This window comes from Lepidochelys kempii, chromosome 12, assembly GCF_965140265.1.
Source record: "Lepidochelys kempii isolate rLepKem1 chromosome 12, rLepKem1.hap2, whole genome shotgun sequence".
NCBI classification, from domain to species: domain Eukaryota; kingdom Metazoa; phylum Chordata; order Testudines; family Cheloniidae; genus Lepidochelys; species Lepidochelys kempii.
In genome coordinates this window covers 13,045,040-13,070,294 of record NC_133267.1, presented here as the reverse complement: position 1 = coordinate 13,070,294, position 25,255 = coordinate 13,045,040, and positions in this window count along the sequence as shown.

The window sequence follows — 25,255 nt, the reverse complement described above, 5'->3', positions numbered from 1 at the left end:
AGGCGTTGGGAGAGTGTAGGCTACCTATTTCTGCAGCAGGTCTAAAGAGCCCTGCTTTCAGCCCCCATTTACCACTCCCTCCTCCTCCCCCCACATGTACAGCCTCCTTCATGGTGCTTTGGCCATGGGTGTCTGAGCATCACTCCTTGGGCACTATAATGCTGCATCCCCTGTCCCTGTTCCTTGAAGGAACAAAGACACAATTTGACTCTGAGTGTTTAGTGTTTACAAAGACAGTTGTCTCACAAGGCTGCTGGGCTACACTGATGCACCAGCCCTATCCTCTATTTTGGCTGGTCCCAAAACATATTCTCTGGAAAAATTCTTGATTTTATGAAAGCGTTCTCATCCATTTCCCACCATCGCAGAGGATTTCCTCAAAAGTAAGACATTCAAAATATACTTGGGGAGCCAACAATATACAACACAACATGTTCCAGAGTTGGGAACAGGGCTGTCAGTAAGAGTGCAGATCTACGTATGGTCACTTTTGCCTTGTGGTGGTGCTGTTCCATTTACACTGGTCCATCACTAGACCTGGAATATGTATGAAAAGACATTTCAGCATCAAGTGAGTCTGTGCAGGGTGATTTGATGAAATATGATGTATTGAGCTGCACTTAATATTTTGGGCCTTATTTCCCCCTCAAAGCAAGCATACAGCTCAGCAGTCATGACTAAAGAACATAAGGAGGAGAACAGAGTTCCTGAGGCCTCCATTTGTACAGCTAAAACTTTGTGTGTCCATGAAAAAGGGGATAGCTGAAAGTACAATGATCTAATTTATGCCTAAAGATGTAAGTGGCTACAAAGAGATGCACTAGCAAATCTTGCAGATGTATTGTGAGAGACTGGATAAATATGGCCCTTTTGCAAAAAGCAAGGTGTTTATTTTAAAGCCAGTCATGCATTGTGATTTTCACATTACTTTGCAATGGCCCCCTTCCCCCTTAAGAACTTTCCAGTCATGTTCAACAGTTAAATAACATTAGTTTGGTATTCCCAACGTATTCCCGTAAGGAATACTGCAGGTCCTGAGGTAACCTTGTCTGTTTATCTAGAGCAAAATCCAGACGCTTTTAAAGGCAGCCACTAGAGCCATATATTTATAATTACTAAAACTGCTATGTAATTACTATTTAGTTCTTATTTACTGAATATACCTTTCAAAACCTCAAGAGATTAAAAAAATCCAGCAGCCTATAAAATAAATGCAGTTCAGTATTAAGAAGTAATGAAAATATATCTCCTGAAATGCAATGCTGCCTTTTTTTTAAATTTAGAAGCACATCATTATTTTACAGAGAAGTACAATATGTAAAAAAAAAACAATTTCTGTGGGGTAAACAAACAACCACAAAACCCCAACACTTGGAACATTTCTATTGTGTAGCAACCGCTTCCTAACGTCTGACACTTAGTAGCAATGTTGTGAGATAATTTTTGCCACTCTGCCAGCCGCTGGCTTCGCTATGAATCTCTAAAGACAAATCCATCTACAGTGAATCTAGCAAAATTCAGCTCCATGTAGTGTGTCAGGGTTGAGGACTACTTGTCAGATGTGACACTGTCAGATTTTATCTTTAAATATGACAGGCAATTTGTTCAGGGAGCAGTTCTGAATGACAAGATAGAGTGGTGTTGTAAAACACGGCACCTGTGTGGTGAGCCCTGTCTTTGTGGACATCAGAGGCTATTGTTTCTTTTTGCTCTTAGACAGTCACAATCCGCACAATAAGGCTTGTAAAATGTTCACAGAAACCTTTTAAATAGAGTAGAAGGAAAGTAGATACCCCTTGGTCATTTAAGTAAGGCCATTTATCATTTTATCATATAAAACACAGCATTCCCTAATATATGTTTTTAACCTTTAAACAGGGCCAAATACTCCTCTGAGGAACATTGGTGCAACCCCAGGACTTGACTTGTACTGTACTAAAATATGTGATTTTTCGAGTGCTGTGCAAGAGAAAAATTAGGGTTTTGATTTCTTCAAAAGCAAACTGTGATTTGAGTGAGCCAGAGGACTCTAAATACCCAGCTCAAATGCAGCTCTGCTGAAATACCCACTGATTAACATAGTTGGGCTTAAGATAGAGGGATCTCTAAGAATGGATCACAATACAGGAAGACAAAAAATGTATGGATTTCGTTTTTAAAAGGTGTGCGTTGTGGGGCTTATTTCCTTACCATAAACAACATGTATAGCTATGAAAACTAATGATATATGGGTAATCAAATCTTATGCTTCAAGGCACACAGCTGTGGGAGTCAAGAAGGGATTTTCCCACACCACAGAAGTGCAGTTTTAGTGGCGGTGGAGGGGAGCATTGTCTTCAGGAGCTGAAGGATACTAGATTAAAGAGATCACTATAATTTATAAAATAATCGATGATAACTAGATTAATAGTCTGATCCTGTAAGGACATTATATGCAAGCATATCTCTGAATATGTTGCTCTGAAAGACATCAGCTATTGCTGAGCTCATAGCAAACACCATCAGTAACAATCTTCCTGGAGTTTTTAAAAAATTCTTTTAAAGAAGAAATGTCTTTAAACGCCTTTGCTTTGGTTAGGTTCCCCTTCTCACTAAGAAGTCCCCAAATTTTCTCTTTGTTTGCTGATCAGGTATTATATGCTTTATGTCTCTCCTTAACAGTCTGGTGGCAGCTTCTGCCTCTCTGCCCCCCGCCATGTATGTACAAACCCTATTCCATTGCCATCCTCCGGCTCTCCACCACTGTCAGTCTTCCAGCAGATTGTCTTCTCATTCCAAACTGGCAGGGACTTTGCTGGATTCCTTATCCTTTGCTGCTGAGCTCCTTGTGCAAAGCCACTTCCAGCCCGGCTGCGTATGTGAACAGCCTTTCCCAGGCCCAACTCCATCCCTCTGTTCTGCTTCAGCCCTACCACCACCCTCACATGACTACAGACAAGTGGCACTATTTCAAAGGGATGCAGCCAGGCTGTTCGGGGTGAGGGGTAGAGATCTATTATTATTTGTACTGTGGTAGTGCCTAGGAGATCCAATCATAGATGAGGGCACCTTTGTCCCAGGTGCTGTACAAACTGTGGGCCTGCAGCACTAGGATGGGCCAGGATCCAAACAGGTCTATGTAGATTTCCTGGTAGTTCCACGTATGTATTAGTTTCCTGGCCTTGTTCTCTTTTCCCACCACACTGGCCCAAACTCTTGATCCCTGAAGGGGAAGATCTGACTGAACATTCTGACTTGGGGAGAACTCCCTCTCATTCTGGATTAGTATGTGGCCCAAAATCAGGGTTTTAATCTAAAGTAATAGGGAGGTACTTGTCACATCATTTATGTTGTCTACTCTCAGTTTCAGGTCTCACTTAAAGCCACAGCTCTTGGAGACAAGTGATTATGTGAGAAGATTCTTTCAGCTTTCAGGGAGAGGAAGTATCTAGGTCTCAAGGTTGCAATAAAAAGCTTGGAAATGCCACCAAAGTGCATCCAAAAAGTTCAAATGCTAGCAGGAAATAAAAAGATCACATAAAAAAACCTCATGATTTTTGTGGGCCTGGCTTATTTGTGAACCTGGATATACCTATGGCTTTATATTTAGTTTTAAACAGAAGTAATATAGTTCAAATTAATGTGTGGTGGGATGGAGCTGAGGTTAAGGAGATATAGCATAAGTGCAACGGAATACTTCATGGGAGTATTTTGCATGGTTCAAATATAGTTCTGTGTTCTTGTGAATAGAAGTTAAATAATCTCTTTATCTATTTGAAATTAATTGAAAGTAAATTTTAAGGATGAAAGAAGAGAGAGAACTACACTGGTTACATCCTGAAGACATAATTATTTCAATCATGTTCAGCCTTAGTGCAACTCCATTAACTACAGTGGATGAATTTGATACATTTGCTTTTTAACAATCGTGCTCAGATATGTATTTTTGCTCACTAATCTGTATCTCCCTCCTGCCTATATCTGCCCTCATTTTCCTTCAGCATGCAAGGTTGTCATAATTTTAGGAGCCTCTTAGTGGGTCAAGGGTCCAACCTTGGGAAAATATTCAAGTTTCTCAGTGACTTAGGAACTTAAATCCCATTAACTTTCATTGATGACTTTCAATGAGATTTAGGAGCCTAAATCACAAAGGTGCTTCTGAAAATGTTGCCCTCTCTCTATTCCAATTCCAAGATTAGAAAATCACTCCTGTATTGAATAAGCACATGACCATCTGTGATGTGTGAACTTCATAATGGAATCTAACTCAAAGGGCTTTTAAAAAAAGGAGAGAGATTTTATTGTAACTAATAGTGATGGATGATTGGTATGGTCACATGGAGCAACATAAATCTTTGTGCCATGCACAGTGCTAAAAAGCAACCCAACTCAAGAGCTCAGGAAACTCATGTACTTAAGCATGGGAAAGTCATATGGGGAAAGGGTTTTTAGACCTTTTCTGCATTAGGAGGGCAGATAACCACCCAGTGAAGTCATTTTGCCTGCCTACCAGTGAGTAATGTTCTCTGAAATTAAGTACTGCACTGCAGTCCCACTTTGCTCACACAAGTGGCCCTGCATCCAGTTTTAGAAAGAATGTGATCAGCAACAGAGGAGAAGAATCCCTCAAACATTATAGAGAACAGCAGAGGCCAAAGTTCACTGCCACTCATAACAGAAGAATTTATGCGTACTTTTGAGTGGTGTGGGCCTAATTATTTTCACCATTAATTAGCAATAATAATTTCAATGTACATGTACCTGCTAAATGTCCTTATATGTTGTTTATTAAACTAGTGGCTATTGCAAGTGGTTGGCTTTGTAATACATTTTGGGGTAAAAGTTTTCGGAAGGTGTAATGATGTCGCTTCTTAGACACCTATGCCCAAGAACCATTTAAAGTATGGTTAAACTATGCTGTATCTAAGGTGCTGCTTTCTTCCTTAATGAGAAGTGCCTCACAAACATCTCTAGGCCTTCTCCCCTTATGCCTGGAATGCCTTCCCAGAACCAATCTGTCAACCCCTGCCCTTGTCTCCATCCTAAACAAACCCACTTCTGCCATGGTGTCTACAAGAAGTGAACTGATCAGCCCTGTAAAAACAACCATTCCTATCCAACAATATGTGCTTAAGCTCCCTGTGTGACCTGATTTATGTTAGCCATTTTCTCCCTCTGTCCATTACTACTATTACTTGAATATCTATACTGCAGTGGAACCCAGAGGCTCCAATTAAGATCAGGACTCTGTTGTGCTGAACACATCTGAAAACAGGATAACTGCCACAAACTGCTCCTTCCCTTGTTTGTTTATCGTGTCAAGTCCAACCGATCAACTCTTTGAGGCAAGGCCATGTCCTTCTAACTGTTTTTGTGGGGTGCAGACATACAGTTGGTGTGATACAAATAATCAACACTTAGCTGTCTGTCTCAATCAGTGATTCACGAGAGAGTCAAATGCAGGCAGCATGACTGGTAATTTTGAAGCATGACAGAAGCTGGAGACAGGCTGGTGAATTATTCTTGTTCATTCACGAGTCTCCTCTGCTGTAGCTGGGAAGGTTAGCCACAGTGTCCTCAAGCTACTGTGGCTGCAGCTGAATTTGTTGGCTCACACTTATTTACTGCAATATGTGCTCCTGGAGATCCACAGTCTTTATTAAAGAATGAAACCTTTTTGGATTGGGGGAGGAGGGAAGGGGAGACACCTGCTACAGGAACAAGGGAGACCAGGTTGCCTACTGGATAGAACACTGCAATGGGAGTCAGGAGACCTGGGTTCTGCTATTGGCCTGCTGAGTAACCTTAGGAAAATCACTTTGCTTCCCTGGGGTTCCTTTTTCCCCACGTGTAAAAGGGAGGTAATGATACTGACCTCCTTTGTAAAGTGCTTTGAGATCTATGGATGACAAGTTATACAACACCTATGTAAGTATTGCAGTTTCTGAGAGTTACCCTCAATAGACGCACAATACTGAGGTAATTTTGCTTACAATGGTCAGTCCAACATTTTGCGCATCATTGTGCCAGTTGCTGAGCACTTTGATGTGGCCCAGCAAAGCACCTGGGCACACACTTTAAGTGGACGAGCCACCCAATTGACTTCAATGCATGTATTGAAGTGCTGTGCAGAATTGGGGCCAGAGTGTTCTGGCCCTTACAGGAGTGAGCCCTTCATAGGCTAATCGTCTGAGGGAAGGTTAGGGCTAACAAAAAAAAAAAAAATTGGCACGATACACTCAGAAGGAAAATATTGGTTTAAATAATAATTTGTCTTTTTAAACACACACAATATGATGATTAAAGAAAGTGAGCTTAGGTGTATAATCTTGTACCAAGAAGAACTAATGGCTTGTCAATTATACTATTATGCAAATTAATATTCCTGGTATTTGTACAAAGATTTAGTAGTTAAATTGCTACTTCATTTTATTTTAAAAATCAGCTGAATATCAATGAATATCAATGTACTATCTATATCCATATCTGTATATGTGTAAAGGTGCCAATAGACAGCTCTATCTTGAAATGTGCTTCATGGATCTGCAGCTGCTAATTTACAGAAAGTCAATGAGACACATTGCAAAAGTGGATTTTTCCTCCAAAAGGCAAAACTGCTCTAATTTACAGCTGGATATGAACTGACAAACTACACCTATCTGAAGTAAGTGTAATTTATAATAGACAAGGAATGCTGTTGAAAGATTAGATTTGATCAACTCTCTATGCAAGTAATCTGTGGGTATTTATATTATGATAACTGGAGAGCACAAATTGCTTTTGTTTTTCCTTTCAAGTATCTTTTGTTTCTTTGTTTGGTGAAAACCTGCAGAGGAAACTAGAACAACTATAATTACAGTCACAGTTACATGTTGTGGGGTCTATGGGTAATAAGCTACAAGGCATTTTTTATTGTGTTTTTTTTTTATTTAGTTAAAGAGCGCTTTCTCCCAAGACAGTCTATCCATATTTTGTAGCACGAAAAATCAAAGCAATAGCTGTCAAATATCAGCAAGATAGCAGATTTACAAATTAATCCCATTGCTTGATATTTCAACAAAGGTTAAAATCTATAATTGGTGCTAGAAAGTATAATTAACTTATTAGGAGTGCTCAGGCAGTTAGGTGTGCAAAATGGCAGCAGGTGTGTAATATCATTAGAAATACTCCATATAAAATGCACCTCTGAGTTTTATCTCTTCAGTTTCATGCTGCCAGCTGCCAATTTGATTGGTAAGTAGTTTTGGACCATGCAATACTCTTTCTTTTGGATTGATGTGTTTATTACTTTTTGTGACAGTGGATCCCAAGGCAGATGTTCAATAAAGAAACAAGCTGCTACAGACCTGAGTAAAGAGATAGGTGGTGTAGATGCAGGAAATTGGGAAAGTTATCATAAGCGCTAAGTTGTTATTGAAGATTTTGCTCCCAGCATTTGTAGCAGTTGTGTTATATACTCTTCCACAGACAGTAATCTAACAGGGAATTATTGAAAGCCAAATGCCAAGATTTTAAATTGCATGGCATGGTCAGAAGCTGCTACTCAAACGGTGAGCTGAAGCTTTGAAAATGTAAAGCTGTGGCTATGCCATTTTCAAAAGGAATATGTATCAATGTGCATCAGTGATAGCTTGGAATTGCCCATCCTGTTTTCAATTAGAAATACATGGGTGCAGATTCTTCATTGTCCTGCATCTTGTGTAGTCAATTACACTGGCGCAGAGTGAGTGAAAGTCATTACCAGAAAGAAAGGCACTGTAAAATTTGGGCATAGGGAGAACAAACAATAGGCTTGCAGGGTTTTGAATCGTGGAATGCTGAGGGCCAAATTCTGTTCTCATGTTCAATGGTGTAAATCAGGGGTCATTACACTAAAGATAATGGTGCTACATGGGTGACAACTAGGATAAATTAGAAGAGAATCAGGCCATATATTAAAGATTTTCTTTTTTAGTTCCTTTAACTACAACAGAGCTTGATTTTCTCAAGCAACCTTTTGTGGAATGTTAATATGAAGAGAAACAAGAAGTTTCTTTCATGGCTTTCAGAAACTTTAAACACTGCTTGACTGAAGAAGCTAACGTACTAGAGGGAATTGTTAGCAGGTTTATCAACATTCCTTTTCAGGGTTTTTTTTTATGGTGACGGGAAACAATAGAATGTAATTGGCCCCTCTTTTTCAGTTGATTTGGTAGGTTTCTTATTCTTGGGATGGGAATTTATTCTGCATACTACAATGGTGTATAAAATGGCTAATAATCCATGATAAATGAAGGTGCCTTTTTAAAATTCTTGTTGAGAGTCAAATTCTGGCCTTCAAAAGTGCATGGCCTTTTGGAGAAAATGGGAACTCCTTATGCACTTGAGAGCAGGATTTGGCCAACAGGTTTGAATGAAACTGCTAGGAAGTTGTCCCGCTACATCTAAATACTTTAGCCTATCTCCCTCCTTGAGTCAGACCTTCTACTCGCAGTATGTTGGTGTCATCCTTAACACAATATCTTCTCCTTTGACCTCTCATAGAAATGCCTCTCTAAATCTGCCTTTCACCACTTCCGAAATGTTCCGCCATTGTTGCCACTGTCTCCTCTCCTCTTGCTTCATCTATTGCAAGATTTATCCTCACAACACCACTGTAAACCTTTATGGCTCCCAAATTTACAAAACTCCTAAATCCCAGCAGTTCAAAGTCTAAAATATACAGAATGCTGATACCCACCTTCTTGCATAAACACCAAAGTGGGACCACATCATCCACAGGCTGCTATCACCCCCCCCACCCATTTAAATCATAATCCATATTAAAACTGCCCTCCTTTGTTTTACAACTTGCCATGGACATGTTCTCACCTTTCTCCTAAATAATGTCTTTCCTTTCCTCCTCCTTCTCCCAGAACATTAGCCTAGCTTATTTTTAAATTGTGATAAACGGCAAAATTAAAAACAGCCTTATAATGGTCCTTAGTTATCTCTGGGGCAGATACTGCCCCCAGATCCTAGTAGATACCTGAGCCCAATGAAGTTCCATTACCTGAGATGATAGGATGCCACACGGATGGGGCCAGTAGACTAGCAGGAGTGGGGCCAATGGATCTGCAACTATTCCAATCCATTGGTCAGTTCTTCCTCTCTCCTGCAGCCTTCAGGAAGAGTTATCATTTAGCCCCTGGACTGTGCAGAGCTTACCAGTGTGTAGGCTAGTTATTTAGGTTACGTGCTGGGCTTGGAATTTGGCCCTTAATTATTGTTCAACTATCAGTGGGCACTGAGATGAGCTCTAAGAAGGTAACCCTGTGTAACAATTGAAGACCATACACTAGGAGAGATTAAGAAAAGAGGGAGAATGACGGGAGAGATGACTTGGAATGAGGGATGAAGATAAAACTCTAAATAATGCACCATCTTTCATCTGAGAATCTCAAAGCATTAACCAAAGGTAGGTAAGAGAAGATCAGATAGTGCCTCACAAACAACTGAGGAGCTGAGACACAATGAAGGTGATGAGGATCATGCTAGGAAGTTATATAGGCAGCTGTGCAAAGTGACATTTTAAAAAACAAAACACTCATGATTGTCTGCATTGTATAAATCTAATAAGATGTTGTGAAAAATACTGGATTCATTTTTACAAGTTAAAAGTGACCTTGTTGGCCTCATGAATGGATTCACGTCTCACAGTACCTCTTAAGGGCATTAGGGTTATGACTAACTCATAAAAATAAATCCAATATTTTCCCCTTGGCCATGTCATATCCAATGCTGGAATTCAGCTGTGTGAACCTGTTGGGCTCCTACTTTCATTTAGTTTGACCTCCCATAATGAGAAGTACCCAGAGCTTAGTTGTGGTGGGCCATAGCATAATTCTAGTAATGGTCATATCTTGTATACAGCGGAGGAAAAACAGAAGTTCTAGAAAATAAGAAGCCATTCAACCCTGTACATTGCTGAGATGAGGTACAGTATCCAAGACAGAGAATAAGTTCAGACACTGAGAGGTCAAAAGAAAAACAGGGAAGGAAAAGACATGTGGGCTTTTTTCTATAATAGATAAAATCAGAAAAGCAGGAGCGGTGGTTTGGTCTCTCTCTCTCTCTCTCTCTCTCTCACACACACGTCATATAAGAAAAAATATGCACATCTAATGACTTCCTGCATCTAGAGACTCCATCACATGGGAGTTAGAGGCTCCTAAGAAAATGACCGGAGGAGAGATGGGGTAAATGCCTATTTAAGGGCATTAGGGATGCTAGACAAATGAGACCGGCCTTGGGGACAGCACAAGAACTCTGATGACAAGTGACCTAATCCAAGTTAGTTAAAAACAATGGTCAAAGGCCAATTTTTTCCCTACCAAACACGAGTGTCTAAAGTTATGTCTCTAAATCTATATTCAGACACCTAAATAAGAGTGACTTGATTTTCAGAGGTGCTGCAGATCTCCGCAAAGGTATGTAGGTGGCTAAATTTAGGCATCCTGGTTTGAACATTTCAGCCACAGGTTTAGACTAGATGTACCAGGTTAACTCAATTTAAATAGTCAAAGAACTAATGTGTCAGTGAGTAAAAGTGGCATTAGTCTGTGACTCAGAAGGTTGTTTTCTGCCAGGGGATTTCTGCGGTGTACAAGATTAGGGGAGAAACAGTTAGTGGTGGGGAAGGTGATGATATTGCAGGACTAGCCAGAGGCTGAATCGGAGCCAACTGCTATTAACTGGGCCAAAGGATAATAAAAGAGGCATAGAATCAAGACTTCTCTCACTTGGATTACCTTGTCCCATAACATCCTGTTAACATGTCTACTTAGGGCCCAGTTCTGCCCTCAATTCAATGCTGCATGTTCCATTTAACAGCTGTTTGAGGGCTGAGTTGGGTCCCAGCATCCGCTGCTGCGAGACTTATTTTGCCCCTGTTCAATATAGTCGTCTTTCTCTTCACCATTTTTCCCAGATAAACTTGAATAAGATACAGAATTAGAATCTGTGGGATCACTAATGACATGCAAGTGCTGAAGACCATAGATATCAAGGCATTTTCGGAGGGCTGTGGCATGGGCTATCAGAGTAAATAATCACACATAAAATATTGGATATTGGGGTCTATAGGCCATACCCATGTTAATCTCATTTTCCTCTTTATTAAATGAACACCTTTTTTGTACTGGCTATTCGAGTTCTGGGTAGGTACCATCCACAAGTTGATCAGCAGCTCAAGCTGCATTTCTTTATGTTACCTGAACACATATGTGTTTTTGTGGTGTCTGAAGCGTTTCTCAAGCCAAATCCTTCATGGGATTTGAGGGAAAATGCTATATTCCCAAGAGACAGACTAGGTACAGGATCATACTCCACAAGCTGCATGAGAACCCCACCCGGTCTGCACAATGCTGATCAGCTGTGTACTAGAACTAAACCAGTGCTGCCCTTCCCACAGAACTGCCAACGCACCTTAATACTGACTTAACATCCCAATCATGCAACCCTGAGACTTTGAATACCATGGCTAATTGTGTAATAGTTCTGGGATGCATACATGTGGCCACTGGGGACTAGACGGAGGTTACTGATTCAGTTTTCTTTTGTGATGTACCTTAGTTAGGATTTAAGGGACTCTCTACAAATACAACATAGTAACCTTCTGTACCAGCTACTCTGGAAACTAGAGGTGTAGAAGGGAGCTCCAGCAACCCTTATGTATATAAAAGCATCTCTGTCACTATATAGGCTATGATTCACAGGTTTATCCTGCACTAAATACATTAAATTTTAATCAGTGCAGATTTTAGTTATATTTTCCATAAATATACATTGTGAATACATTATGAAATAACCCCAAAACTTGGCAACAGTTAACAGGAGAGGGTTTGCAAAGAAAAATCAATATTGCCTAGGGTATCCTAAGGGAGCATACTGCTAGTGAAGTTTAAATTAGCTATGCCCTAAAAATCTAAGACATTTCTGCAGCACAGGGTTTCAAAGCATCCTTAATTCTGAAGGAGTTAAGCTAATTACTGCCCTATATGAAGAGAAGAAATCTGTAAAATAATGGACAAAAATCTGCAGTCCTTTGTTGAGCAAAACTCCCGCTGAAGACTATGAGTTTGCTTACTCAATGACCACAGTTTCTGCAGAGTGCTATTAAATACATAAATACTGGTCACGCGATTACAGGCATGAAAGTCGCTATTTTACAACAAAAAAACTTCAAATCCAGACTCCAGCGAGAAACTGCTGAATTGGAATTCATTTGCAAATTGGATACAATTAACTTAGGGTTGAATAGAGACTGGGAGTGGCTAAGTCATTATGCAAGGTAGCCTATTTCCCCTTGTTTTTTCCTACCCCCCCTCCCCCAGACGTTCTTGTTAAACCCTGGATTTGTGCTGGAAATGGCCCACCTTGATTATCATACACAATGTATGAAGAGTGGTCACTTTGGATAAGCTATTACCAGCAGGAGAGTGAGTTTGTGTGTGTGTGGGGGGGGTGTGTGTGTGAGAAAACCTGGATTTGTGCTGGAAATGGCCCAACTTGATTATCATATACATTGTAAGGCGAGTGATCACTTTAGATAAGCTATTACCAGCAGGAGAGTGAGTTTGTGTGTGTGGGTGTGTGTGTGTGTGTGTGTGTGTGTGTGAGAAGTGCTGGAAATGGCCCAACTTGATTATCATATACATTGTAAGGCGAGTGATCACCTTAGATAAGCTATTACCAGCAGGAGAGTGGGGTGGAGGAGGTATTTTTTCATGCTTTGTGTGTGTATATAAAAAGATCTTCTACACTTTCCACAGAATGCATCCGATGAAGTGAGCTGTAGCTCACGAAAGCTTATGCTCAAATAAATTGGTTAGTCTCTAAGGTGCCACAAGTACTCCTTTTTTTTTTTTGCGAATACAGACTAACACGGCTGTTACTCTGAAACCATAAATACTTTTTGTGATTTCTGGTTACAAAGGTTCGCTGACCTGAGAAATCAAGCAATTAAAGTCCTCATAAGCCCTTTTCCTTCTCTTTTCAAAAATGGAAAATGTCCCCCACACATGCCAGTGTGCAGGATGCCACAGCTAGAAGACATCATAAGATTTTTCCTTTGGAGGCAGTGGATGTGTCAAGGGATTGCATTAGGAGATGATCCCCTCAGCTCTCAGCAATAATTGGAGGTTAATATTCAAAAGAGCATAGCAGAGGAAGATGTTTTCCTCTGACGTTCGTGCTGTGTTCATTCTGGAGTCAGTCTCCTCATCTCTTTGGCCCAGTGAATATTAGGTGTTTTATAAAAAGTGGAACAGCTTCAACAGGAGATATTGATAGAGCATTACCCCCAATACCCTGTACCCCAGTGGTTCAGGGATTGACTTGCAATAAGGGAAACCTGCGTTCAAATCCTTGCTCCATATGGGGCAGAGTGGGGATATGAACCTGCCCATGGCTTGGGTGAGGGTTCTGACCATCTGGGAGGTATGCTCAAAGGCCACTTAAGAGGGTGTCTATCTGATCAGGCCCCCCGACAAAACACAACTGAAGGAGGAGGTGGCGGCGGCAGGGGTGCCACTACCCTCCCTCCACCCCCCTAATACCCAATAGCTTGAGCACTCACCCAGCACGTGGGAGACTGGGTTCAAATCCCCACTCGGCCTGATGTAGCTGAGGGTTTTGAACACTGATTCCCAGGTCCTTGAAGAGCGCACAAACCACTGGATTACGGGGCATGAGCAAGGGGTGTTGTGGTGGCCCCACCTTCTCCACTTCTGCAGGCTCTCAGTTGGCCTCTGAGCATGCCTACTGGATCAGGCCCTACGGCAGAGGCATGCCTAGTTTGTGAATCCCACTGGGGTTTAGTCCTGAGTTAGGTGCTGAGCTGCTTGGTGGTGTCAGGACTTAGGTGGCTGTGGATGTGTTCCCGAGCAGAAATAATGTAGGTTCCTGGCAGGGCCAGCTCCAGCGTTTTTGCCGCCCCAAGCGGCAAAAAAACCAACAACTTGCCGCCGAACGGGGAGGCGGAATCCTGCCTGCCGAACACAGACGAGGAGTGATGGTGCGGCTGCCGAATTGCTGCTGGCGATCGAAGAAGATTCATGTCCCCACCGCCGAATTGCAGGCAAGCACAAAATGTGCTGTAACAGAGTGGCTGCCAAATTCCCGCAGCCGAGGGCGGATTGCCGCCCCAGAGCCCGACGTCCTGCCGCCCCTTTACATTTGCCGCCCTAGGCCCCTGCTTGGTTGGCTGGTGCCTGGAGCTGGCCCTGGTTCCAGGGGAATTTACCAGTGGAAACGTAGGTGCCACAGGGCTTTAGGCAGTAGCTGAGTGGTGATTTTGTGATTGCCAGTGGTGACTGAGGGACTTAGGCACCTGAAGTGGCAGTTAGGAGCCTATGTCTCCCTTATGAATCTAGTCCCAGATGCCTGTCTGCATCTTCTGGCACTCAAATACCTTTAAAAATCTGACCCAAAGTGGGTAAGGAGCCATTCATTCTGCATGCTGCCCTCCTATAGGCTATGGGTAACATTTTCAAAAGCACATAAGTGATGTGGGATTCTGGGCCCCTCCCACCTCGCCATCCAAGCCCCCAGTTAAATAGCCAATTAGCCTGAGTCAGCCGGCCTGGGCCAGCCACGGGTGTCTAATTGCAGTGTAGATATACCCTTAGATGCTTTTGAAACATTTTCTCTATCACTCCCTGCCACACCTCACACTGAGTGTATTGCTCCCCACCTCGCCTCACTCGGAAAACGGTATTGAAAAAGTTGGACAAACTAATAAATCAGAAAATGAGTTTCTATCATTCTAAAAGTTAATCGCTATCCTTTCATTTCCTTTAACGTAATCTACTGTTTGCAAGTACATTTTTCTCCATAACCACGAAAATACGTGCAAAATCTTACCTCTAAACAATGCCTTTTCTTTCCTATGGCTCAATGGTGACTTTGTCTTTAGTTTGTGTAAACAGTTCTTAAGAAAGTATCAGACATAAAATGCTTTGCACTCACAGTATACGTAGCACTGATCATCTGCAAAGAACGTTGCAAAATGTTACAGCCTCAATTCTGGCATCTTTACTTGTGTTGGCCCAGATCATCCACTCCCATGGTAAAACCCATGGGAACGGGATGGAAAGTTGACATGAAGCCCCCTCATGGAGATCCTCTTGTATTGTTCCACTGGGGTGGGTTTAACCCTCTAACAGAACAGGTTGTTGAACAGGCCCCTGAAATTCAGTGGGCCACAGGAGACCAGAGACGTCTGCATAGCACTTTGCCTCTGCAGTAGTGATGATTCTCAGCAGTCCGTGGGCAATATGGCACCTCCAGCAATCGCAGCCCCAGAACCCTCATGGGACTGCAGTAAAGGGAATCCAGTTCCAGGCTACATTACCTTTTCCTGGGAATCTCTGCAGGGTGGGTGATGTTCGGGTTCTGCACAGAAGTGAGAATCCACTGCAGGAAACGTAGGAAGGAGCAGTGCTGCAGAGAAAACTGTCTATTTCCTTTCTGCAAAGGAAGTAGAAAGATCTATGGGACTACTTGCAGAAGCACTCAGTGTGAAAAAGAGTGGCCATCGCACTTGGAAGATATGAAGCCCTAAGTATAGTTTCTGCTTACAGCTACTTTGCTCCTTCCCAGTGTTTTAGTTCCACTTCTTTGTAAGGTGTCTATGGACTAAGCAGGACTTTGGTTAATACTTTACTCTGTAAAGTATTTGCAGAATTACCCCCTCTGTTAAAGTATTTATAGAGAACAGTGCTTGCCCACTATGATTCATTGGGGTGGTTCACAGTATTAACTCTGAAACCAAAGTGAAAGTAAGTTGTTCTATAGTCAGACTGATCTCAATCTATTTCTCCACTGAACAAAGTAAAATTGGTATAGCTTATGTCTGAGTCAAGGAGAAGACCTTAACAACTTGGGTTCCTTTTATAATTACATTACTTGTTCCTCCCAGGAGATGTTTCTTCAACATCTGGTTTTTAACTAATGATTTTACAGGACATTTACAAACATGAAAAAAATTGGTGCTTTTTGTGAACATTTGCCCGGCTGCTTTTTGCCAGGCTCTTTTTTTGGCTAAGGAAGCTGCTGGCTGGAAGAGGATCGGTATAATTTTAACAGACTTCTTGGTTCTCACTGGTTGACTGAGAGATTTCAGATTTTTGTGACCTTAAAAAAAGGGCGGGGGTGCTTCATTTTGGTTTTCTGAGAAGTAAAACTCAATGAATTGAAATTAAAGGGTGGTTGGTTTTTTGGTAGTCTTGAGATTTTATAACTCTAAAACGATGAGGCATATGTTTCACATTTCCATCAAAATATAATTACAGTACTGTGACTTGACCAGAAAGGAAAGGAAATGGTGCATCAGGGACAATTTAAGGGGAAAAAAAAATTAGGCCCATGTTCTACCCTTGATCTTAATGGAGAAATATTGTCCTTCCACTGAGATATATATTTTCAGATGAATTTTCTGGCCTTCTTTCAGTTCAAAAATGTAGCAAACAGGTGAAGTGAGGTGTTGGTTGCTAGTAAAGATGGTACAGAAGATTCTTCAGACCCACAAGGAAAGCTTCAACCAACCAACTTTCCATATGAGTTCAGGTTCAGCTGGACCAGGAGATGTTAGAATTTATTACATTTGTAGCTGGAATATTAAGGAGATGAAATGCATTTTTTAATTAAACTCTTTCTAAAATGATCTCTAGCTTTTTGCAATACTCTTCTGACCTCCCAAGATACAAGCCTGTAGATTATCACAAGATCTGCACTAGAAATATTTATGCTATATCTATCCATGTATGCACTCATGTGCATGGGTAGGAAGGGGGTGTGTTTGTGTATACATACACATATAACATTTGTGAATGTGTTATTAATCCAAATTTGTTTGTTGCGATCACAGTTGCTGCATTGCTTCTAATTCCTTTAACATCTCTCTAGGCAGCTGTATACTGTGTTTATTTTACATTTTCTTTTTAATTCAGTGGCTCAATATGCCATCCCATTGCTAATAGAGAAGGCCCATTGTAGAATTCTCCAGACATTTTCCTTTCAGTGCTTTTCTGTAAATTAGCAATACAAACCAGCACTACCAGAATTCTGGCACACAGCAAGTTTGTTCCTTCCACTGTACCCACAAAAGCTGTTTTTTTAGAACAGACTGCAGTTCTCACAGAGTCTCCTTGACGGTTTCCAGAACGTCCTTTCAGCAGTGTTTCTTCCCTAGGGCTATCCAAGAGAACATGCCTCAGATGACCGCATTCTAGCAAATACCGCTCTTACATTTCACTTTAACCAATTTAAATCTCACACATTGTGCTGCAGCAAAAGCCATTAGCCCACATTATCCTTCACTGTAATACAGATCTGGTCCTATCTCATTACAAGGTGCTTAGTTCTGGTACCATGTTTGATACGTACACCAAGCTATACAGAGTTATTAAGGGTCTGATTTAAGACTTGGGAAGTTCTGAAGTTCCACCCTTAGTGTGCCCTGTAATGTTTAGATTTTTGAAGAGGCCTTTGACAGTAGTGATTTTAATGATCTTTGTGCTGCAGAAGTATAGCACAATTGGGCAAATTGAAGGGATGCTAGTTCAGGGCTATTATAATTTTATGGATTGAGACTAGTGTGGGTGTGTGGGTGTGTGTGTTCTGATTTTGGACCACTCTGCTCTTCTTTTGCATCTTGGCTTTTAACAAATATTAGCGACCTGTTTTCCTTACTTACGTAAACTATGTAATCTGTAAATCTTCCTCATCAGATGAAAGCCCAGGCCTTTCATATTAAAATTTTGTACGTGCTTGATAGCAGGAAATATCATTCTGAATGCTCAACTTTGCCTTAGTAGGTCAGAGCTGATGTTCTTTTTATACAGATCTTTAATATAAGCAATATTCTCTCTGGCCCCTAACTCATAATACAGCAGTTTTCCTTCAAAACATAAATTAAAGTGATGCCACAAAAGGGTCATTAATGGACTTACTAAAGTCAATACTGAGGGCATCATATACTGCCTCCTTAATATTAAAAATGAAGTCAGTGGAGCCATGCCCCTAATATACGAGGGATTTGTGAATACCAAAGAGAGTGTATGGAGCATTTACGCTTAGAAGCACACAGGAGATGAAACAGAGCTTGCAAACAGGCATGATGCTGGGGTTCATCCTTGAAAGCCCAGAAAACGACATGTCTGTAGTTAAAGGTCAAAAATGATTACCAAGAATTAGGAAAGTCTAATCCACCATATTTCATACTTCAGATTTTTTAAAAATTCTAACGGAAGGAAGAGGTTTGTAATTCCAGAGCCAGCATTTAAACAGTAATATCCAAATTGCTGGTTAATCTTATTCTTTAAAATAATGAAGCAAAGGACCAGAACACAAAGACAAAATCTTCTGCAGAGCATGCTTCACAAAAGGGTGGTAGCTAATAGGACAGCCACACAATATAACTTTATTCAATTTACATTATGGGAAATTTTTAGGGGACCAATTAGAGAAGGCTTAAAATGCAATTAAAATGGAAATCACCTGGCAACAAGACATTAGTGATCTCTCCAGCCAGCAATGCATTAACAAGCCTTTCTCAAGAGATTCGCTAGTGGATAAGATCTTTGTGATGCATGAGAATGAGGCTGAGTCCAGACAGCGGAGATATCCCTAGGTTAATAGTGGTCCATTCATCTGAACCAGAGACTGCACCAATACAGATCTGCTGGGCTTGGCAGTTCAACATTGAAGGGTTACCTGACAGGGAAAATGGGGGCTGTGCCCTTTTTCTTTGCCTCTTTAAGCTGTATAAAGAAGGCCTGAAAGGTATGGGGGGTGTTTTAAAAGTTTTTCTGCTTGTTTACCACCTTAGCAGTATCAAGTCGTGTCTTCCCTGTTTATGATGGTCACCATTCCATGATCCAGAGGGGCAGATTGGAAAAGTCCACTGGGGTGGGAGGGAAGGGTGCACAACCAGAAAGTGGGAGTTCAAAATGGGGCAGCACTGGCTGAGGATGGAGCATGGTCAGTGCCGTGATGATTCACCACATCCTCCTCAACGGCCTCCCCTGTGAGATTCCTGGGGAGCATCCAACTGCTCTTTGCATGTGGAAACTGTGGGGGAAGGCAGTGCTGTGTTGGCATGCACTGATCTTGCTTGGGATGGTTCCCCTGCCAAGATGCAGAAGTCCAGATTTGTGCAGAGAGAAGTCTTTTACCTTGGTCCTTGTCTCAGCTTGAGTGAATTGAGTCTGTGAACTGTAACTTTGTATTAATCTGAGTGGACATTTCAGCTATTATTTACAGCTCTGTATATGGACTGGACCACAGTGGGCCAGGAAAATAGGAAATTCTGCTAAAAAATAGTAAAGATATTTGCAAAGGGAAAAGGCATCTGAGGAATGCTTTCTAGAGCCAAAATAGTAATTAGCCTTAAAAGAGCATTGGGGTGTGTATGTATGAATTCTGAAAAACAGATAAAGTGAAACATTTGGTTTATACGATGAAATGTTTTAACTATAAATAGACTTAAGATCCACTCCTAGATTCCTTATTCAAACACTACTCATTGATTGTAGGATAGACTGTGTGATCGGGGCCCTAAAATCAAATTCTATCTTATGTGAGCATTCACATATTATGGTAATAAGGGCCAAAGAGATACCTAGATGGCTGGACTAATGCTGTCATTTAAGATGTGTCTATAGTACCCGTCAGTCTGGTATTTAAGTAAATGAGCTTTGTGCATAGCAGATGATGTCATCTCTTATACCTCTGGAATATGAGAGACAATGCATAATATGACTGTGGGCACCAGTCACAAACTATGGACCGCACTATAAATCAGTCCACTTCGATCGCTTGACTTACACCATCTCAGGCTTACCCTAAACCACTTCCACAGCTACCCATTGGTTCACTAATGCCTTCCCATACAAAAGAAGCCACAGGAGCAGCCTTAGGCAGCAGATCAACTTGCAGTGGTGCCTAACACTCCCCTCAACCTAGCAATAATTTGTGGTGCACAGATCCAGCTGTTTATGGCCACTCCCACTACCTGGGAAGTGAAGCCAAGTCTGCATCCCCGTCCCTCTGGCTTTGTCCAGTGAGTCACATATTGGATCAATATAAATGCTGAAAAACTGGCCAGTGTCACTTATACAGCAAAACATGAACAGCAAACCAGGAGATGACTAGAGTGCTCCTTTTCACCTGACAAGTAGCTGTTAGCTACATGTTACCACTAACAATTTGCAGATTCGAGCATTAATTTAGTTTTCCTTCTGCTGATTAATTTTTAGAAACAATTTGTGCATGTCCTAACAAATGGCTCCCGATTTCCATAATTACAGTGCTGATGTCTTTTCAGATTAGAACAAAGGATAATTAGCATTGTTCTTTTATCTGCAGAGAAATACCTTAAGAGAGGAAAAGCAAAAGCTTGGCTATTTTATTTTAAGCCCCATTGCATGGACAATCAAGGATAATTAATTCATCCACATCTTCTATAAAATGAATAAAAGAATGTTTAATATTGCCTGGCCCTCAGTGCAACAGGATCCTGAAAGGCCACTTGTTTAACCAAGCCAACGTGAGCATAGAACTTCGATGCCTCATCATGGAATCCGGGCCTGACACTCTAATTTAAAAGCATCGCTTAAAATCTTAATTAGTGCAACCAAATTAGCGGAGGGGAGCTTTTACACCATGTTCATTGTTTACGGTTATCATTTTTAATAAACTTTAAAATGCCTTTACAGGTGTGGAAATAGGCATATTACCAAGATAATTTTCTTAATCATAGTCATCTTAGATTGAGACATGACATTCACCAGAGTTCCCTTTTACTATCTCACAGTCTCCTGAAAGCTATCTAGGTTCCTGACATCATCTCTGTGCTACAAGTGATCTCCTGATTGACATATCCCCAAATAAGCCTTTGAATAGCTTTTCATATTGGCCTTGAAATAATTCAGATGTCAAATTACATCTTGCCAGACTTCCTGACTCCACCAGGGCCCTAGAATACATTTTTTTAAAGTATTTGGGGAAAAATATTAAATTTTCAGAGCTGGGTCAGGGTTCGTAGAATTTGCTAATAAAAGGCAGGCAAGGAGGATATTTGCTTAGGGGAAGGCCTTAAATTTATATTGTGCAACAGCTGCAGGTCAGGACGACCTTCCGTGAATGTTTCTGAGTTTACATGTCTACCGCTTTTAGCATCTTTGCATTTTACTCCTGTTTTCCTATGAAGCGAAACAAGAAAATGATTAAACTCTTTTCACACCAGGCTTTTAGCAGGCACCGCATATTCAAACTCCAAATATAACCGCTTCTCACTTTGACAAGGGAGATGTTCTTTGGGGTTCTCAGTTTCTTCGTTTGATTTAAATGTACTCATGGCTGGAATTGCATCGAAAAGCCAGAGCATTTTCTCTCATAATAAACAATGGTAGATTTCAGTCAAGCTTGGCAAGTGGAGTACTGCATATCAACCCAGATAACAGTTGCTCTTCATAATGTTTGCATGATGGAGCTAATTGTGTTTCATGAGAGAGATTCCCTATTAATGGCCCAGGTGTACAGATGCAGCTACATGCCCCAAATGCTCCTGGATACGGTTTTGTTTGGATTGTGCTAACTGTAGGTGGTTCTGTCTGTTGTTAAATATTTGCTGTTATTGGCACTTCTGTATTTGTTAATCTGATTTTTTTTTAAAGTACATGTTGCCATGCTCCTGCCAAGTATTTGCAATACCCAAGGGCCAAATCTTGGTCCACAGCAGAAACCATGGGCAAGTGAGCTTTGGGTAGGGGACCTCTGCCCTGGGCCGAAGAGCATATGTGCAGCAGCTCCACAGCACCGCCTTGCATAATCCCCTCTGTCAGGGGCCGGGGGGAAGTGTTGAATTAGTAAGACCAATGTAGGGCAGGACCCAGCTGGCTTTGCCCCTGCCACTTTCTAAAACTGCCTCCATACCTCTACCCTGCAAAACAAAAACAAACCCATGCGGTGGCAAGTCTCAGAGGCCTGGTCAATGACTCAGGCTCACAGGGTTAAAAATAGCAGTGTAGATGTTTCCGGGCCTGAGACCCTCCTCCTTTGCCAGGATTCAGCGAAATCTGACTTGGAGCAAAGCTTTGCAGCAAGGAGCCTCCTGCGTGGCCTCTCTGCAGTCTGTTCCCTTTCTCACCTCAAGCGCAGTAGACTACTGGAGTCCCAATGGGTTTATGGCCTTCTGTGCCTGTGGACTGAGTGGCAGGCAGGACTTGACCTTGAAGTGGCTTTAAAATTTTTTCATCCTTTTATTTGTTATCATATTGACATAGGACAGTGAAACAAGCAAGTTGTACCCAGACTTGCTACCCCAACCCACTGATACAGCCTGCCAGAGGAACTCACAAGCAAGAGGACTGCATCACTATACACAATGCAATCCAGAAATCCCATCTATTTAAATATTAAGTTGATGATACTCCAGACGCTGGTAAATAATCTTTATCTGCAGTTAGATGATCTAAAACTAATCATTTCCAGGAAAAAAGTCAAATCTGTAGGAGCTGAATAAAGTGTAATACTTTTAGTTTAATTTTCTTACAAAATTAAAAAAATTAATTAACACATTCTCTAAATACCAACATCTTTAGCAAATTATTACTCTCAGAAGCAAGGGACCTTACTGTGACTCTGCCATCTTAAAACTGGCCGAATATTTAAGTTTTGTAAAAAATAAGCTTGTATGGAACCTAGAACTGCTAGGAAAGTTTCCATACATTCAGTAAAATGCTCCAAATATTGCAGCACTGAGAACCTGAAAGTAAAATGTTCTATAAACATAAGCATGCAATGAAATCAGTTTAAAAGGTAAATAGTGGAAAAAATTGGATTTTTAAAATTTAATAAACCCTGCTGTAATTATAAATGTGGAAGGAATAAATATGCTTAAATTGAGTGTCTCTTCAGACCAGACACTTCTGTCTAGTATCTGTTCACCATTTTATATTTTGGCTTTACTGACATTTTCATAGGCTGGGACCTCTTGAGAATCTGTGGCTAGTTGTAGCTTATCACTATTAAGAACATATTTGCTGCCAGCAGGTGGTATTCCTCAAGAGGTACAGGGCAAGTTGCAAAATCATCAACCTAAAATGCCCACAACTATTGTTTCCTTTAAAATAATTTCTTAGTTGGAGATTTATTTTACAGAGTAGACTGAAATAATCTTAAAGGTAAATAGTCAAAGAGAAATCATTAACCAAGACTATTTACAGCGCTATTAAAGTCAAATCTTTATGCAATGTTCAAGTGCTGTAGTTAATTTTAGAAACAAGAATGTGACAATAGTAAACACTATCTAAAAATGTTAAAACTCAATGATTATAATCAAAAAGTAATTATACAGTGCAGTCAAAAGAGACAGTTCAATGCATCTCAGAGATCAGTTACAACCAAAATCTGTGAATAGCAGCAGCAGGCTTGTATGATTGTCACGCAAAGCACTCCTGAATTACTATTCACTTCGATTAACTTTCAGTGACCGTGTCTATAGGCTGCTTGGTTAATGGTTTTCTGTCAATACTGTAAAAATGCTAACCTGTCTTTACATCTAATCAATTTTGCAAGGCTCTTTACATAAATGGTCTATTCCTTTTCTTCATTAAAAAAAGCAATCAAATAGAATTGAACTGAACAAGCAGTTGTAAGAAAAAAACAAACACCCCCCCCCCCCCACTAATTAATTTTGAGACTGTGCAGTTTGAGGTAGTTGTCCTTGAGTATTTTCTTCATCACCATGTTTTAAAGGGCATTGAAAATCAATGTTTTACTTTACTATCATCCATCTTTATACAGTAATAAATTAAGTGGAAAGTATTGATATTTTTGACTGAGCTTTTAAAATTTACATACTAATGACAATTGTACCCTTGTGACTTTTGATGTCTGTTGCTGTTTACTGCTAGTGACTAGAAGGAAATTTCAGTCATCTGGGGACCATTCTTTTCTCTAAAGGAAAATTGTGTCATTTCTCTGCTAAATACTATGCTTGAAATCTTAGCCAAACAATCTCCTCCTGGATTTCTGTCTTAAAAGCGACTTAGGAAGGGAAAAGTTTGAAATGCTTGCCATCTTGCTCTTTCTATAAATTCAGGCTGGAATGACATACATTGCAAACACAGCTAATGGAAGTGTGAGAAAGTAAATGTATGTGGTGGGTAGCAGCAAATAAAAATGCTGTTGACACATTAGTCTCATGCCTTAGCGTGTCCAGAGTAATGCAGCTCGCCTTAGGATGAACAAAATATCATTCTGTTGTATATTTGGGGGCAGAAATGAATATTGAGCTGTGACAGTCAATCCAATCTTATCCTTTCTGGCTATTTTTCTGGGTATGCTAGTCTCAGAAGCAACGTCTGGGTTGTATGATAGCTAAAAAAAACCTTAAATCCATTGCATAAAGGAAGGAAGCTTTCATGGATTTTATGATCCTTTTAAAGTTTATTATTTAGCATATAGCATGCTATTGTAGTAGAAAGTGATAGGTTATTTTTAGAGATGAAAAAATTATCCATAACTATTAGTTGAAAGGAAAGGTCCAAGATTACTCTGATAGTATTTACAATGTCTTTATTCACTTTCTGCAAACCATACTTTCTGTGCACAAGAAAACTTGTTGTGAGTACTCTTGTGACTGTGTATTTTCCATATGTATGTGTGCCAAAAGTATATGGTCATCTTAACAGTTTTTGTTGGTTTGGGAGTCAGCCAGTCAGAGACTAGAGAAAGAGCGTGAGAATACCATGTGACTTAGGTGACCAATTGTACAGCACAAATAGCTAACCACGCACACAGTGGATACTCAAAGTAATAGTTATTGCAAATAATTTGCCAGGAACCCACAAACTGCAATATGCAGACATAAGCCATTTGCTGAGTAATTCTAAATAGCAAATAGATTCATAAGATCAATGTCTGCAGCTAATTTGCAAACAGTAAAAGGGGTTACATTAGTTGAATAAATTGTTCACTTGAAATAGATCAGCCAGCTCTGGTGATTTTACTTGGTTTGTCCTTTACAAAATGATTCCTATAACATTTCTTCCCCTACTGTATGCTTTGTTTAGGAAAGTAAGTTCTATTTGGCTTATCTTCCTGCTGGGTCTTTAGTAATGCATTGAGCGTCTGTGCTTTGGTTTACTAATGTTCATCCTCAGGTTAGCCATTCCATTTAATAGTGTACAGGCAGAAGATGGACTATGCTGGACTGTGTGCTATGGAGCAAAATTGTGTGCTTTTTTGC